This window comes from Neodiprion virginianus, chromosome 4 (assembly GCF_021901495.1).
Source record: "Neodiprion virginianus isolate iyNeoVirg1 chromosome 4, iyNeoVirg1.1, whole genome shotgun sequence".
NCBI lineage: Eukaryota > Metazoa > Arthropoda > Insecta > Hymenoptera > Diprionidae > Neodiprion > Neodiprion virginianus.
This window is the reverse complement of record NC_060880.1, coordinates 3,203,725-3,221,976: the sequence shown is the minus strand read 5'-3', so window position 1 is coordinate 3,221,976 and position 18,252 is coordinate 3,203,725. Positions and strand designations below refer to the sequence as shown.

Genomic DNA, 18,252 nt, shown 5'->3' with positions numbered 1-18,252 from the left:
GTGTAGATAAAACCACATAATTGCGAGTTATACTGACATTTCGAACGGTACAATAAATTAAGCTTCATAGCAATCGAGTTGCTTTGTTAAAATTCGTTCTTCTGGGCGGAAGTTGAATTTTTTCAATTTACGTCTGCTCGTTTATGTTAGAATGATTCTGACCACTACTTTCTGAACGAGTGACTACCCAAGTACCAAAATGCTCTTGGGCCGTTTCACAGGCTCTGCAGGAGTGGATTGATAGTGGAAACAACATTCCCTTCAATATTATTTACTCCTGATGGAGCTCCGAGCTCTGATTCAGCGGAAGAGTGGTTCTACCGTCGGAGCGTTGATACTTTGAAAAGATATGGGTTGTATATCGAATGGGAGGAGAAGGTACACTGCAAGAGGCACAACCGCGGTGTTTCCAGCTCATCGAAGATTCATGCCTCGGTATTCGTTCGAATATGTAATCCTACCCACACAACGAAATATAACCAGCATTTTTCCCTGTAACCTGTCCGCCGAGTAATTACATACAACCAACGCCAGGCGGGCGAACATATGTAAAACAAACATATCCAGCAACGGTTTAAGTACGGGTTTCCGTCTCGAAGACCCAGCTCAGCTTCGTCTCCCTTTCTCTCTATCTCTTTTTCGCCTCTGTGACCTGCAGCCGTCTCTGAGTTAATGAAGATCGCCTATCGGCTTTTTCTCATGCCCGCGAGTTTGGAGGTTCGATTTTTTATCGTCAAACGCCTCTTGTCACCCCTTTGAGCCAGGCTAGGTGCGTGAGCGGCTCACAAGGAAGATATCCCGGGTCGATCTCTGCAATTTGATTTTTTTTGCCATATGTTATAGTAGACTAAAAACTAAGTGACACGTATTTTTTTTCATCTGATATTAAACACTTCAAGGGATTAAACCACCCTCCAAAGTCAGGCCTGTCAAAGAGCGATTTGCCAGTTTCACCAACAAAAACATTATATTTATTAACTAGTCCAATTGAAAAAGTTTTCTCATAACGATATAAAAAATGTACTTAATTTCAGTTAAAAAAATAACTGCCCCAATCGCCCCTTGATATACCTTACTGTGGAAGGTGGTTTCACCTCCCTAAAAGTGTTGATTTGCAGATAAAAAAAATACGTGTCGCTCAGTCTTCTATAACATATTATAAAAGAAATCAAATCGAAGAGATCGGCCGTTGCGTATTAATATATATACATATACATATATATACACATAAGAAATTGGCCGAGGTATTTGGCCGGGCTCTTAATCAATGGGAATTCAAGATGCATCGCAGTCCATATCTCATTGCCGCACAGGTTTTATCCAGGTTCGAAGAATCCCGGGCTTGCTCGACGTGTCGAGATTTTGAAAATGACGTATCGGGGTCGCCCAAAGCCGGGACGAGATCAAGATGATAGATGGAGTCTCCGTACGTAGCCCTGCAACTGTGTGAAGCCATGTGCTCCCGGATCCCAAGCTCACCCCGTTGGGTATACCTCGTATAAAGTATACGCGGCTATACGCAGGAGCTCCAAATCTGTCCCCCCACTCAGAGGTCCTTCCCATTTTCAAGATGCAGAAAACCAGGGGCCGTGAAACGAACAACTTGGTCATAAAAATCCACCGAACTAGAGACCAGTTGATGGTTGGGGTTATGGACAGAACCGTGCAGTACTTCAACGTCTTGGTTTAAAAAAAACATATTGCATATGAACCTCAAGCTGATGGTAGACCGTAAACATTTTCATGGTCCATTTTGGTCCAGAATGCCGATTTGGTTCAGAAAACTGTTCCGTTATCTACGGCTCTGCGAACTAGCTGCTCTATCCGGTAACCCTAACTAGTCGGAATGAGCCTGATAGTAACCGCGAGTCTGCATACCGGGAAACCGAGCCGGGGGCTTCTGCTCGACTTTACGTGATCCACATCCTGGGCGGCGTGGCAAACATGCCCACGGTTACATGCTTATTGTATATATTTAGATGAAAGCTTGAAGGGAGAGAGCCACGCATCGGAAACTGGCTGACGGAATCAAACGACGCGTCAGTTTAATGTTACCCTAGTGGTAATGCAAGCGGTTACATTTGCCGTTTGACAGGATGCAATGGATGGTTTTTACTCGAGTAAGAGACTACGAGCAAATTGAGCCACCACCCCTGTCTCCAGTCGCGGAGTAAAACGGTTTTCAACTCTGTTTGAACTGCATGCTTTAGATAAGTAGCCGAAGAAAAAGTAGGACGGTGGCAAAGAAATGATATTATAATAGTATGAACAAAAAACAAAATACATTGAATCTACCAGCAAGCTACCAGATATATTTTTCACATCTGGTTTGAAGTATTATTATTATTATTATTTTTGTTATTTCTCGTTCTCATTCTGCTTCTCCATTGAAACCCCAGATTTTTTAAGAATTTCAGTGAAATGTGCAGCAATTGTTTCAAAGATGTATAATAATTTCTTTGCAAAGAAGTGAGAAGATCCACGTGCCTTGCGTGCATATAACCCCAAGTACTGCAATAATTCGTCAATAAATCGCAATTCGTATCTCGGCAGGAAAGATCGGATTCCCGAAAACGTTGGAGTTTACATATAAATAGTTCCCTCGTGCAATATAGGACTGGCATAAAGCCACGTTGCGTTATGCATCGATATACCAGGTACGTTTATCCGCTGGAGGAGACATAACCGTTGCCACAAATCAATATAACCGCAAACATGGTATGTATTTACGAAGGTGCAGTGCATATTCACTGCTCATTCCGAAGCCCGAATGAGAGAAGGACTGAAACGGACAGAGAGAGAGAGAGAGAGAGAGAGACAGAGAAAGAGAGAGAGAGAAAATAATGAGGATTGAATTCTAAAATTGCAGCCTTTCAAAATTCATGAGTACGATTTATACGTATTGTATTCAACGGCGTTCCTCAAATGATGGGGAGGGGGGAGGGAAGGGCAAGGGCGTGCCGGGCTTTCACCGTCGTACCAGATTAATTACACGCTGTTACGTCAGCCGGTGTTTGTCTCGTGTAAATAAACACACGCCTCGACGCACCTATCGCCGGCTACAAGGTGGAGGACCCCGGTCTCCCAGTCCCGAGGCCGAGATTACCATTCAATAGAAACGGATCCAAAGGACTCCTCGGGGCCGTTATACGGCAAATGACATACCATATTACATCCAGAGCCTCGGACCGGCTTTTCAAGCACGACGTCGAGGGAAAATACGTTGCGTTATTTCTGTCAGGTTCCGTTTGTCAGTGAACGCTTCAGCTGTGACAGTAAAATTCCGGACGATGAAAAATTCGTGGAACGCAGCTCATCGGCACCTCATTCATGTCCATGATCTGGCACCGCGATGAAAGAAGTATTACAGGGCCCGTATCATCATTCAAGTATGAATAACCTCGTGACAATAATTAGCTGGCCTCTACCGTGGAGAACGTACAGAGCGCACCAATGTCCCGGCACAAATGACCCGGAGGGTCAGTAGATTATCATGGAAAGCAAACGAGGGGGCGTGTATCGGGTTTTCATTGAACAAGCGCCTCCGGAACGTATCTCTTCGGTTAAAAGTGGTTCGGACGTAGATTCGATCGGCGGTCCATCGGGGTGTCGGCCTACTGCTGGACGTGTGGTGCCTCTTACGAGCGCGTAGACGGCTAACAGGGTTTATCCGGAGCACTGATCAGTCGTTAGCACGTCGACGGCGATGCAGTTGCTCGTGCCATGGACCAGGAGTCGAGTGTCAAAAGGGTCGCCGGTACAGAGCGGTCAGAGACTTGTGGCGAGATAGCAGAGCAGCCTACAGTGGACGAAGCTCATGCCATGCAGCTGCAGTTCGCTATAGGGACTTATATTCAAATGGCGGAGACTAGCGGGGTGGAATGAAAAGAGGTAGATTTTAACGTTCGGCTGCACCCTCAGACCGAGATGTTTTTCAAACGAGACATGCCGGTTGTGTGATGTATAGTGATGATGTGGCGGCCATTAGAGAACACCCTCGTTCGAACCAACGCAGAAGCTCCTTTCTCTACCTCCTTACCGGCAGACATGCAACTCAGCGCTTTGCACTCTTGCAAGAAGTGTTGAACCGAGAAATATATCGAGGATTCCGGGTGGAAATAGGAGAACGGCGAAAAACTCCAATGCGAACTGAACGATTACTCCTCTTACGAACTAAACGAGCTGCTCGGCTTTCCTCGAGAGGTGAAGATGTTACAAGAATACCATAGAACTTTACCGCCTTGCTTAGAATCTACAGAGGTCATGCAGAATTTGTTGTTATTCTGTTCCGTCGAATGGCTGTCCAAGCGGATGCTGCAGCTATAATGGTCTGAAAAAAAAAAACGATCAGTTTTTGAATATTAATCCCCCCTCGCGTCGACTCTCTCCATCTCTCTCTCTCTCTCTCTCTTATTCTCCCTGGAATGTAACTCTTGAAAATCCTTGCCAACGCGACGATAGAGAGATACAACACGTGGGAAATACACCAAGTAGGACGACCACGAATACGTAAATCATCCACGCTTTTGAAATTTCACTTTCCATAACAAGTGGAAACCCTTAGCGTTATCAGAAGCCAAAATCTTGTCCCGAAATTTGGCGTTATCTAAGATCATGGACATCGCTTTGACATATTCATCGTTCGTCGCATCATATATTCCTTGAACTGTCCAGAGCATGGAAAATAAAATGTGGAATAAAAAGTATGGCAGTGGAATAGCGAAAGTCAATACTGGAAGGCAATCGCCGCTTTGTGAAAAGGGTGAAAATCTTGGCTTCGTGTATAACGGGGATGTATAGGTATATCCGGGAAGCAAGAGTGACGGAATGTTTGGCGAGCACTCGTTCTCCAGAGCTGCATTATCCAACCGTTGAATTTTGGATGCAGAAAAGTTTAGAGAGGAGGTGACGGGGGTCATCATAGCTCGCGCAATAGTCGGGTAGTTCGACTGGAAGAGCCAATCGTATACCGTGAGTAAGAAGAGAGGCGGGAGCGGAGGTTCTTTCGCCGGTCGAATGACGGGGCTGAATATTTATCAAGCGCACGTCCCTCGCTCCTTTTTGTGCTCAGACTCTCTTCTGCACGGGCATAGACGACGCCGTCGACGTCGACGTCAACGCGGTATCGCGCACCTAGCATAAAACATCCCATTATCTATCGTGAAAGCCTCTTCCCGTCTCTTCTCCCGGGACGCCATAACAGTAGCCCTTCTTCGCTGAATGAAACTATACAAACTACGGGTACGAGACGAGGCGAAATGGGGTGAGATACACGAGCCCATTCTTTTCCGGTTGCTTCCTGCGCCTGAGTTACCTTCCAGTCAGTCTCCTACTATACCCTGAGTCGAGGAAAAGGGAGAGGTGTGAAGAAGATGGGAGAGATTGATTAAACGGTTCGAGACTTTGGCGTTTTCCTTTTACCGCTCAACACCCACCCGCCAACGCTGCCACTGACTCGTCTCCAGCCCTTCCACCATTTTCACCCCTCCTCCTTTACTCCCTAAAGTCGGTGGTCTTGTAATCACTGTTGTCACAGGTGGGCTGCATCGGACCTCCCGTTAAGCGACCTTTAATTACGGAAGCTCATATAGTCGCCAGCTTCTCATGTCCTGCTGCTTAATGGCCTCAGCATGGCACTTTGGTCGGTGTCTTTCCCCAAATCGAGCAGAAAACGGGCGTCGTTTCGTCCTCGGAGATCATAATTGAATTGCTCGTTCACGGCTTGACTGCTGTTTCCTTCCTCTTTGAACCCTTTCGTGTTCAACATTATTCTAAGTAGAGTGAGACGTCAATTTTTTAACTCAACTCCGTGACTACAGTTTTTCGAAAACGCTAAGTCGACAGGGCTTCACCTTTGAGTCAGCTTTCGGATGACCTTGACCTCAGGTTTCACGTCGAACCACAACGCGAGATCAAGGATTAGCTTCTATTTATCAAGGAAAGCGTCGGGTTAATCCAGACCGAACCCAGCAGCCGGAGGTTTCCGATCCAATGATCTGGGCGGGTTCGGCCCTGGGGAAAACGGCAACACTTAGGCGCAATTTCAACGTATCGAATGATACCGGAAGCACAAGGATGGTTAATCAGCGATAATTGCCATGCGTTTCAACGGCAAATTCTTCCAACAGCTTGCCAGATTAAACGCAATCGAATAGTGACACCCAATTTAGATGACGTATCAGAGGAAACGTCGATTTTATTTCCTCGATGCTAATAAGTGAATCGCCCTAACGACGAATTTTGTTCAAAACTCCGTCGCACGTGAGTATCGGATAGTAATCCAGTTAACCGGCTTAGGGAGTTGGCTAATTGTCGGCGGATCGTAATCCGGGACTCTATCAGAGGCAGACAAGCATCATACCTCTCCTAGTATCAGCGCTGGAATCCGAGCATCGATATCTTCTCTGAATCGGATTTTCATCTTTTGGTAGGTACCAATTGGACCTATGGAGAGTTTCGTGGATCGCGCAGATGAGCTTGCGGATGAAGTCCTGCGGGCAAAATGCATAAGCGGACCGGCAAGCCGGGGCAGAATTAAGACGCGGCGGCTGATGGAAACCCGGCCAGCATCCCGGATTCCGCGGTCGCAATCAAATATTCAACGAAGACTGAGCTGCAAAGTGGTAGAATCCCCGTTCACCACCCCGCGGGAATCGAGCATAGAGCCTAAGTCCAAAGAGGCCTGCAGGCGTCCCTTCCGCGCTTCGTCAGAGCCGATTCCACGGATGGCTTATGAGCTGCAGGCTAAGGTTGAGCCGTGGAGTGATGAAATATAGAGAGGAGTCCTCGTATTCGAAAGGCGCAAGTTTAGTTTCGTTTTTCCCCTCTGCTTTGACCCGAAAAAAATAATCGCACTCCACTCGATGTATTAGTAGCTATGCCACTTCACAACGCTTTCCCCATGAGAAATTCATCGAAGTAATCGGTTTTGCTCGACGTTGGACTCTGCGTAGGTGTTCAGGTGCTACTATAAACTGAAGTCGGCTCCCAATGTCTTTCCAATTTCAATGACATCGTTATTGACTCCGATAGATTCTGAGCGCTATCGTCGTCTAGTTCCTTGGATTATACCGAGCTGGGTTGAATTGTCTTTTGCTACTTCGACTTCGAAACGTCTTCACCATTTCTGGAACTTTTTAACACGAGAATTCAATGTCCAAGCTGCTGCCACCATTTCTCACCTTCTTCAATCTTTCCCGAATTCTTTTATGACCAGTACATTTCACTGCCAAATCGCCTCTTGACATGCCTTACTTTGGAAGATGGTTGATCCTCCGCAAAGTATTCAAGAGTACGTGATTAAAAAAAAAAAAAATATGTGTCGCTTAGTTTTTACTCTACTATAACATATTATAAAAGAAACGAAATTGAAGAGATCAACCTGGGATACCTTCTTCGTCAGAAACGGATATCGCTTCGATCACACTTGGCATGGACAATTTGAGATCCGTTTACTTTTCCGCATACTATCCAGCCTCGGTTTGCGGAACGATGATGAAGCCTCGCGCGGTATGGCGCCCTGAGAATTCGGATCGATGAAGCGAGAGCGCAGACCACGTACACCGACGTTCCACAACGCGTCATTCTCGGAGATTACAATTCGATCTATGCGCGCCGTGACGGCACATACCTAGATAAATGCCGTGTAGTGTTAACTCGATGAGATTACCGAGGCCGGCTCTTATCATCCGGTTCGTGGCAAAACTCCAGCTGGTGAGTTTTCCAAAAGTAACGAGCCTCGAGTTGAGGTTGAGAAAAACGCTGTTGTTACGTCCTCCAGACCTTATATTCCATTCCGACACTCAATTATAGTCACTTTACACCCTGCATCCTCTCCTTCGTTCTCTCAAGGTTTTTTTTATTTATTTTCATATCTTTGACAAGGTTTTCGGCGGTTTTCCGTGTCCATCGTGCGAATCTGGGTGTTTCTACTGTGACTGCCAAACTACTGCTTTCTCGTCCTTCCTCTCTTACTCTTGTAAGTTCGAAAACATCCTAGCTTTCTCACGAGTCAGTTCTCATTCTATCTCTGCATCCCTGTCCAAGCCGACTCCTTTGCATCAACCACTGTCATAATTCAATTATTTGATCTTTAACAATAAGCCAACTATACCACTTAAATCGTGTACCTCCTTTAAAACCGATTCCTTTCTTCTATTATCATTTCCTGCAATGGGAGTAGTAGCACGTAAGTTCATTATCGACGTGTACGAACCCTAAAACAGTCAAACAATGCCTTGGCTAAGCGTAGAATGGGTTCAGGTAGTCGCTCATCGAAAACTACGCGCTCTACCCAGTAACACTGCATTGCCGGAGAATGGAAAAGATTTGTTTGTTTCACATTAGATTTTTATGATTTCATGATACTGTACGAGACTGTCGAGGTTCTTCACGATCGAGGCATTGGGTTTGGACGATTTGACGACATTGCCGCATCACCACCGGTAATATTGGACGACCGGTTGAGACTGCAGAGCTGAATTTCCCCAGAGCCAGACAATGAGAAAACGCGTCATAGCTCTGGGGGTTAAGCTCGCGTTGACATCTGGCGTTTCGTATAATAGAAAACGACGAGCTGCTCGCGAGAATCCGGAATGAAAATTAGCGTAAAAATTATTCGTCACAGATAGCTGCCGGCCATGGATTCATTCACCCGGAGTTTTTGGGACCATTGTGAACCGTTGGCCGGGGGCTGTTTCGCCCTGCGGGTTACCTAGCCGACGGTTCTTCCATCGTCGTAGAATCGCGTCACGGTTAAGAAGACGCAGCAATGCGGTACTAATTTTTGTCGGGTGGACGGAACAGGGAGAAAAAAAGGGGGAAAAAGAAAAACGTAGACGAAGAAAAGGGAGAAGGAACTGTATTTGTACGATTCGCATGGACGGTTTCCATGCATTGTGGGCGCTCCGAGCAGGTATTGCGAGGTAAAATGTCACCACCACTTCGGTGAGATAAAGAGAGGGTAGGTATGTACCTACGCGTCATGGAAAAAGCGAGAAAGAGATAGAGGGAGAGGGAGCTGCGCACCGGGCTGTCTGAGAATAAGAAGAGGAGCTCAGCCGAAGAGATAGATATCGCGTAATAAAATTGGAAAGAATTAATCCAATTCGAAAGACGGCGAGCCGGCCTTGAGGGAGGCTGCTGCACAAAGGTCAAAGGCGGGTAATTCAATATGATTCAACAAACAGTTTAATGGGGATTACGCTGGGTGAAACCGGGCGGAAGAACCGCTTCGGGCACCCTTGTAAATATAACCAGGCAACTCGAACGCCAACGACGACGACGTCGACGACGAAGATGCGAAACGAGGATCAGGTACGCGGGCATTCGAACCTATCAGAGACTCGAACCCTTGGTTTCGACCTCCAGAGATGAACGAACGTGGAGGGGGGGAGGAGGGCGCGTATTCGATTATGTAAATCTGAAACCTTGGCTATTCATTAAACTTCAGTTAATACGATCCTGAAAACGGCTCTAATTCCATCTCCAAGATTTATTCCTACAGCGACGGGTATGAGCGAACTCTCCAGCAAATTTCAGTCGGAAATCTTATCCTTCCAGGTTCGACGAACTTTAGGGTGCCGACACCCGGCCAAGAACGAAAGCCTGGTCGATTTTTTAATCAAGTTTACCTGGATGTTACGCAAACAAATCATTATGCGACGCAAACTTCGATTTACTACTCGAGTACTTAGAAATACTTGATGTTTTGAAATATTGATACGTCAATGTCTACTGTTTGAACGTTAAAAACAACATTTTACATTATTAATTCGTGAACCGTCAACCCAATCTGACTAAAAAAAAAAAAAGAAAAAACACTGTACTTTTCAGAAAACACGTCGTTTCCACTCAAGTATGTTAATTTCTAGATAATAAAATTAGTACGGAAAATATCGTTTCTTTACTGCACTTTGGGAAAAATTTGAAGAAACTATGTCGTTATTTTGTACCTAACTTAATGTCGGTTGAAAATGAAAAGCATTTTAACTCTCACCCTGAACTGATTCGTTTGTGAAATAAACCTATGCGTTGTTACCTATGTACTACATAATTACGTGAAATGTGAATTTTGTCATGTTTAAACAGTAAACATTAACGATGAATCACTTAAGACCGCGAGAATTTACAGTATTCGAAAAGAAAGAAACCGATACTTGTCCCCTCAATAAATTTATCCATCAGTCACAAGCTCTGCGCTCATTTTTATTGGCGCTAAATTTTGAGTCACGGTTTCGAAATGGGGGAAAAAAAAACTCCTTTAGATGACAACAAAGGTTCGGAGATAACGGTTGTTCGACTCGTTGGGAGTCGGCCAGAATCGACGGAGGCTCGATTCGGGCTGAATTTGAATTCAAACTCGGTTCTGCACGTGCCAGGGTATCCCTTTCGTTTTTTAATTACGCCCCTTGCCCTTGGAGCAATAAATATGGGAGGAAGAGGGTTTCGGGTTTTAAGGGGTTCTCGCAGTGTTCGTACCGAATTCAAAGCTGACGGAGGGGCAACGGCTGATTACATTACCCGTTGTGCTCTTTTTTTAATTTCCCTGAATTATTCCCACCCGATTCCCCGATTCGCGGATAAATTTCGCAGGGTGAAATTTTTCCGCTGGTGTAGAGAAGAAAGAAAAAAACGAAGAAAAAAAAAAAAAAAATGCACGAGAAGAGAAAGATCGATCCTGCCTCGGTCCAAGGATCCGCAGCTTATAGATATAGAGACGCAAGCACGCGCCGCTGTCCGGATCCGCGACGTGTCGAGAAACCGGATGCGGAAAGAGTATTCATAAATCTAGTAACATCAATCTGGCGAAGAATAGAGAGGAGTAGGATAAGAAAAAAAAAAAAAAAATTGCAGCCGAGAAGGGGAAAAGGAAGAGAATAAAGCACGCCACGGGAAGCCGCAGAAACTCTGAAAGAACCGGGTGATTCAGGGTTGCGTGAAGCCTGTGCAAGTAGCTTATACAGCTAGCCGCGAGCTTTGGCATGACAAAATAGAAAACTAGCACTGCGTGGCTACTACGACTACGACCAAGAACTCGGTTATTTATTTAGTTTACCTCTTCCCTTTTTCTTATTCTTCTTCCCCCCCTCCCCGCCCCGCCACCTCACCGTTGTTTCTTACCGCCAGCTTTTCTTCGCCGAGGAGACAATCTCCAGCAACTCGAGTTAATCAAGAAAAATAAGCAGTACTTTCGAGTTCCGGCGAAGCAAATGCGAAAGTGCGGAAAGACACTGTCGTTGGTTTCGGCAGAAGGCAAATGCAAAGGCAAAGGCAAAGGCAACGTCTATGGCCGAGGCAAAGGAGGGAAGAGTCTTATTAAGGAGAGATAATATTCCGTATAATAAGTTAGTGCTTTGCGGCCGCCGGGGTAGCTAGCAAGCGTAGTAGTCGAGGCGGCGTTATCTTTCCTCTTTCCTGTATTGGTATTTACACTCGCTGTGGGAATACCGCAAGTATTAAAGGCGGGCGAATGAGTATATACATGTACACACATACGTAACACACGGACACGTATATACAGGGACGCATACGATGTATGTACATATACAGTTTGGCATCTTCGCAGCGAATGAACTTCGCTCGCAATGTATGAAATAGCTACTCCAGTTTCGCTCGTTTCTTAGAGACTGAAATCTCCGACTCGTTTCTCTTTTTTCACCACTTTCTAAACATTCTGGAACCCTCAAGTTACCTGCGCCCTCTTACCTGCTGTAAGATCAATCGCGGAGCTGCGATGGAATAGGATACTTTACTGAATTAGCCGGATTTTAACGAGCAGAAATACGTCGAGAGAATGTGCAAAACTGCAGCGTTTATCAATTTTATTTCAACCCGTTCAACAGTGTCGTACGATATTTTATGAACGTGCAAATTGAAAAGCAAAAATATGTTAACTTTACATGAAACATGATTAAAATAATAAAATCCAACGGTTGTAAGGAGTTACTTTCAGCAGAAGATTCATACAGAATCAAAATGTAATCCAAGTGGAATGGCAAAGAGTAAGAATTCCGTGTTATTATCAACAAGATAATAATATAAAATTAACATTTTATAAATGTCAGGTCTCACGTTGCAACAGTTATTACGTTTAGGATTTCAATATTTCAGGTTCGTTGAATCAACATTATTTTTGTTGTTGTATCAATTGTAAAACCTGTTAGCAACATGTCAAAAAATGAACACATTTTTCCAGTAAACGCGCAACATTAACCGGTATTACGGTTGAATTGGGAGAAATATTTTTGGAGACATTTTGGGACAAGTAAAACATGTTTCCAACCGTGCGGATGTTGTTCGGAACGCTGAAATTTTCACGGTGTGGTTAGAAATAGAAGAAACTACGTGTAGGAAACACTTTCGAGCTGAACGACGAATTACGTTTCGTAAAATGTATATATTGTACAAAGAAGAGATTTAAGAAACGGGAGAAATGAAAAATAAAGGAGCCAAAATGATAGAAGAAGGGAAAAAAAATATATAAATGAAAATAAAGTAGCGAGGCATTTGTATTCGTCTACGATCACGGAAGACGTTCGAATGGGTATATACCGGTAAAGATTGAGAGGAGTTGGAAAGCCCGCGGCGATGAGGAGGAAGCCCAGGAGCAGGAACGAGTGTGTCGTGTAAAGGGGAGAAGAGCCAGGGGTCGGTGTGCGGATCGGATCCACTCGACCGTGACAGGAGTGACACGAAGCGACGTCTCTTTAAGAGTACAAAGGAGGTCGAGGGAGGCAGCAGCATCAGCTAGCCGGAGGGATCCCATTCCCGAGTTCCCGAGTTCCCGAGTTCCCCGTGTGTCCCGCAAGCCGAGATCGGATCGAAAAATAGGAGCGTAAACAGTTGTGACATATGCCGGTTTATGTAAACAGGGATTAGCGACTCGAGCATTAGAGGTATACACAGACGCAGCGAATGCGAAACGTTGCACACGCAACCGTTGACAAGAGGGACAAAAAGTAAGCAGAGGGACACAAAAAATGATGAAGAGAAAAGAAAGCCAAAAAGAAAAAAAAAGGAAAAAGTAGAGAGGAGAAAAACGCAAACAGGGATTTGCGAAAATCTAACCGCTGCGCCTGCAACTCCGCATGACTGGGACACTGAGCTGGACCCCGCATTGTTCACCGATCCCGGCGATATCGGGCCCAGCGATCTGGAATGGTTTCACGGTCCGTGCTGATCCCCCTTCTTCGGGATCGGTCTCCGCAGAACCAAGAGTGACAGAGACTCGGATTCCCCGGCTTGTCTACGAGCCAACTCGCCGGCTTGGACGGTATCTCACGACGTTTTTTTAAATCCAATTTCAACGACCACACCTTCCGCCGACTCTTCAATACAGACTTAATGTACCCACCAGTTCATGACTGAGCGTATAATGTCCCGGTGCGAGTTCAATTTCCGACGGTGTTAATCTACGATACTAATTTCTTCCGACCAGATTACTTTCTGGACCACAACACTGGCTATGGGAGGTCTCACTCGTCATTTCACTTCGTTGAGTCCTTCGACTTACTTTCTTTACTCTTCCGCACCACGTCCTGGAACTTGAGCGTTCGATCATTCGTGTCAGGAATTGCTTCTTCGGAACCGGTAATAACCTTGGGGCCTTGCTTCTGTTACCCGAGAAAGAAATATCTCAGTCATCATTGTCCGTTTCTGATGTTCCTCATGCGTCCGAAGCACTTCCACTTCCAAGAAAAGTGCCCCAAATGTACCTCAACAATATTCCTCATTCTCTGATACGTTGTAGTACATGATAAAACATCATACATGTGTTTTAATCATCTGCCAACTCGGCCGTTTCAGGGTTGAAAACTACCCCTTAAGTAGATTTCTTGTAATATCTCGATGAGGACGTAAAATTTTTTCATCAAACTGAATTCGACCCCGATCATTCGCTATCAACAGACGATAATGAATCCTGTCTTTCTATTGTCACAAGCTTACTGGCATCCGGTGAAGAGAATGCCGAAGATACATTCACAATCGCTGAATGTCGGGGCAAATTTTTCAAACATACACACCTAAAACGACCCAGAGTTGTTGATGCGGCTCTAATCGGTAGGCTTTAGACCTGATGGCGACGATACCATCTATGCACTGGTAGCCACCTCGGGGCGACTAGACTCTCCACAGGAGGTCCAATCCAGTCCCGGTATTATGGCTGGCTTGGCGAACGTCCAGTTACGACACCTCGCCAGGTAGTCGATCCGTCACGACTCCCGCAGCCGATTGTCCTCGGGCACCGTGCCTTCGCCTCGGATCGCCAACGCCAAACCCATCCCATGAATAATCAGGGCCAGCAGTCATTGTCCACCCCTGGGAAAAGAGCTCCGTCGACACTTGGAAGCTTTCGAAAATACTCGAGGTTAGCACAGCGAGGAGTCTCAAATTCCTAGACACAATGCGGTGAAAATATGCACAGGAGGAAGGGTTGTTTTTGAATTGTTTTTTTTTTTTTTAAACTGCCACTCGTAAAATTTGTATCAAATACTAGAAAAAAAAAAATACTTATCGCGAAACTTGGAAAACGTAGTAAAATATCTAGAGGTTTATGAGCAATGATTAAGTGGACCACGATACAAAAAAATAAATATAAACTAATATACATACAAGTTCGAAAAGTGTATACATAAAAATGAATAAAAAATATAAAAATAATTGATAGCGACCTCTAAATATTCTCCTACCTCCTCCAGGTTTTAAGGCAATTTATTTTTGTCAGCATTCGACACAAATTTTCGAGTGTGACGTTGAAAAAAAAAAAGAAAAAAACAGTTTAAAAAATGAACCACCCTAATGCACAGTCTTACGCTATTTATATCATATAAATTTGTCGACCACTCGAGTATGTCAATCAGAGTTTAAATTCGGCCCGATATAACCTGACTACTCGGGGGCGCAAAGAGCCGTCAGATGCAGATAACACCGGAAATGAAATTCGGTTTACGTATCGAGTGCAGGTCGAGATAGCCGGCGAAATTATAATCCCGAATCGAGCCTCCGGCCTGTAGGTTGTTCCTGCAGGTATACCGACCGGCTTTGTTTTGTTATTCCAAGGCAAACATTAACCCGTTCTATTTAGCTAATCGTAATAGATCGTGCGGTCGACTGGACCGGACATTGGCCCCCTGTACGAATTAATTAACCTTACACGTATACACGTATGTTTGTTGCATGGGGGGCTGATCGTGAGCAACAACGAGACCCTTGTCCTAACACGGAAAGGCAATTCGTAGCGACGAAGAACAAATCTAAATTAACACCCACCTAAAACTGTGGGCCGGGTGAAACACCGGGCATAAATATTTTTCGGATCGTTATTTACCGGGGAGAAACCTGCGCAGCCGAAGAAAACAACCCAGAGAATAGAGAGAGAGAGAGAACTAAAAAAGTAAAAAACAGAGTTATACGCAGAGCCGTTACTATTGGCCGGATTCCAAAAATCCATCCGATGAAATTGACTATAGTTTTACCTCTTCGTTTCTGCGGACAGTCTTCCATAGGTTGGAATTTTTGCGAAAGCTCGGAAAAAAAAAAAAGGAAAAATAAAGAACGAACGAAGATAAAGAAACACGCGAGAGCCCCCGAAGTGAGTAGAGGGTGTTTTACCCTCGCATGAATGTAAAGGCTGTAGGTCAGCCCTCGGTTTAGCATATTTGAATATTGATAGACGCCTCACATCCCCGTGCACTTGGACCCAAAATCGCCCTCGAGTTTCGGCTTACCTCCGAACCGCGGCCACCTCAGGAATCAATCTTCGATGAGCCGAAGACCCTGCGTAAAAGCTGGTCAGCGACTCGTTTCGGTTTTCAGCAATATTGCCGGTCACCCTGCATTATTATTGGCGAAATTACATCGGTTGACAAAAATTCACGTTTTGTGTGAAACGTGAAAACTTTTCACCGATTATGGTAGGAACGACGTTCAGTGTGATGGAATTGATATTCGAATATTTTACATACGAGCAGTTTTATTCTAATTTGATTTGTTTAGTTTCTTTAAAAATACTGTTTTTATTAACAACAATTACGTTATACGTAATGTTACAGTTATCTGGTCAACTAAATTTTCTAACAAGGAAGGTGCTTACTAATTTTTAAATATCTATAATCTACCTTCATTCTAGAAGTATATTTTTTTTTGATTCGATCAGGTTTAGTTTTTGTGTTACAGATTTTTGTGTTACGGTAAAATTTAATGTCTACCGTTTCGACTTATCTTCCTTGATTCAGGGTGTTTTGTCATTTATTGTAACCAATCAACTGGTATTTGCAGTAAATAAAATACCCTGAATCAAAAAAGGTAAATCAAAACGATAAGCATTCAATTTTACTTGTAGCAGCTGTGACACAAAAAATAGACCTGACCCAATCAAAATAAATATAGTTTTATAACGAGGATAGATTATATGTATTTAAAAATAAGTAAGCACCATCCTTATTGCAAAACTGTCGTTACTGTTGTTGTTGTTGTTGTTGTTATATATTCGTAAACAGTAATCTGGACCGGTGATTGCAGCGCGGAAAATATAGCGTAATTAATCCAATTATCGTCGATAATCGATCCTCGCACTGACCCGCCTAATCGTTAATACCGAAATAATTATATTTAATCCCTGATTATCGTTCATCTATGCAGATGTACAAACGGCGTAGACGGATCACTGATCGTTATAATATTGCACGTGTGAAAATTTGATAAAGCAACGATCGTTTACTTGGCGGGTAAACATCGAATACCGGTGTTCAAAGTGTGGGAAAAATCAGTCACTGCAATCGGCATGAAATTAATTTTCACTCCACTGTGAATTATTGATAGTTTGGGCAAATATTTCGACAAATTTTCATCGCACGATATCAATTCGCACTTTTGTCGCGTCTGGGGAATTGATTTCGCGAAAGTTTGCTCAGCGAATGGAGAACCGCGGGAATGGTGAATTAAAGAGAGAGAGGGAGGGAGAGAGAGCGTGAGAGTGTCGTAGAATGGAATCGGCTGTATGTACCGGAGTGTTGCTCTGTCACGAGTAAAATCTACAACACAACTCTCTATACAGTCTCGCCCCGTGTTATAGATTAAAGATCGATAGTCACGGCACAATGGAAGAATATAGACGCGCACCCCCCGTGCCGATGTGATGCAGTCTGCACCCCCTGTAGCAGTGACATGTCCCACCTTCACCCTCCCGCCCTTCGACTCCCGAATTTATGCCTCCGCATACCGGGTGATCGCTATAAATCAGCCACGGGCCGCACCGATTTTTTAAATTTCAGTTCTACGCGTTGCAGCGATGCCCATTGAGCTGAAAATAATAAATGCATCGATTAATTGAGTTGACGCAAATAATCGAACATGACTTGATTGAATCGGTGAAAAATTAATCGATCAATCCATTATTTCGTATTTTCTGAAACGGTGTGTTTGAAACGAAAATTTCGTAAATTTTAGTACACAGTCCTAATGGCGGAATAGATTTTTGATAATTTCGAGTTTCTTTCAAAATATTTTTCAATTTCGGGTGACAATATTCATTCGCCTTTCACTTATTAAATCGAATAGGTGTATCAGTATGCAAGACATCGTTCGTATTGCATCGTTCATGGGAGTAAAAAAACAAAAACGATTTTGAAAAAAAGTCGATTATACTCGATTAATCGGAAAAAGATTATCGATTTAATAATTCTTAATGCATTGCTGGAGAGACAGTGATTCGCTTGAAAATCAAACAAATGATTGCTCCAATGCATCTGCATTGATATTGAGTACTTTTTATTCGTTTTCACCTTGTCGTGTTGATTTTGGGTCAGTGACCAATTTTTCCTCTGTTTTTTGGTGATTTTCAACCGTTCTTTGGAATTTGTATCAATTTTAGGATCGTAGAACTATGAGAAATCATTAAAATTCACTTGGTTTAATCGAAATTAATGAAAGCACACGACAAACTACAAGCCAATGTACAATGTTAACGAATTACAACAATTTCGCGTACAATTAATTCTTGATACGTAATTCGATTGCGATTCGCAATAATTTACAATCATATTATATAGGTATCTCGATTGAATCCTCATTATTTCAAAGAATATTCCAGTCATCGATGTATCTATAATTCACAATCCGATTTCCAACAGTTGAATTAATAACTATACCTTGATTTAGTGTGTTCGGCAGTAGTTTTCTTTTTATTTTTTGTTTACATATTTATCAATTCGCCGCGCATAATTCCTACGAATTTAAATCTAATAAAATCAA

At 43.8% G+C, this 18,252-nt stretch overlaps 1 protein-coding gene across 2 annotated transcripts in view; it reads right to left on the bottom strand.

The window, feature by feature from the left end:
* Nucleotides 1-17,169, bottom strand: part of LOC124302545 (uncharacterized) — a 53,105-nt gene extending 35,936 nt beyond the window's left edge. For both annotated transcript variants that reach the window (XM_046758818.1, XM_046758819.1), the window contains exon 1: nucleotides 17,094-17,169. The gene's annotated coding sequence lies outside the window, so the exon portion shown is untranslated. The remainder of the gene's footprint in view (nucleotides 1-17,093) is intronic.
* Between the last annotated feature and the right edge of the window lie 1,083 nt (nucleotides 17,170-18,252).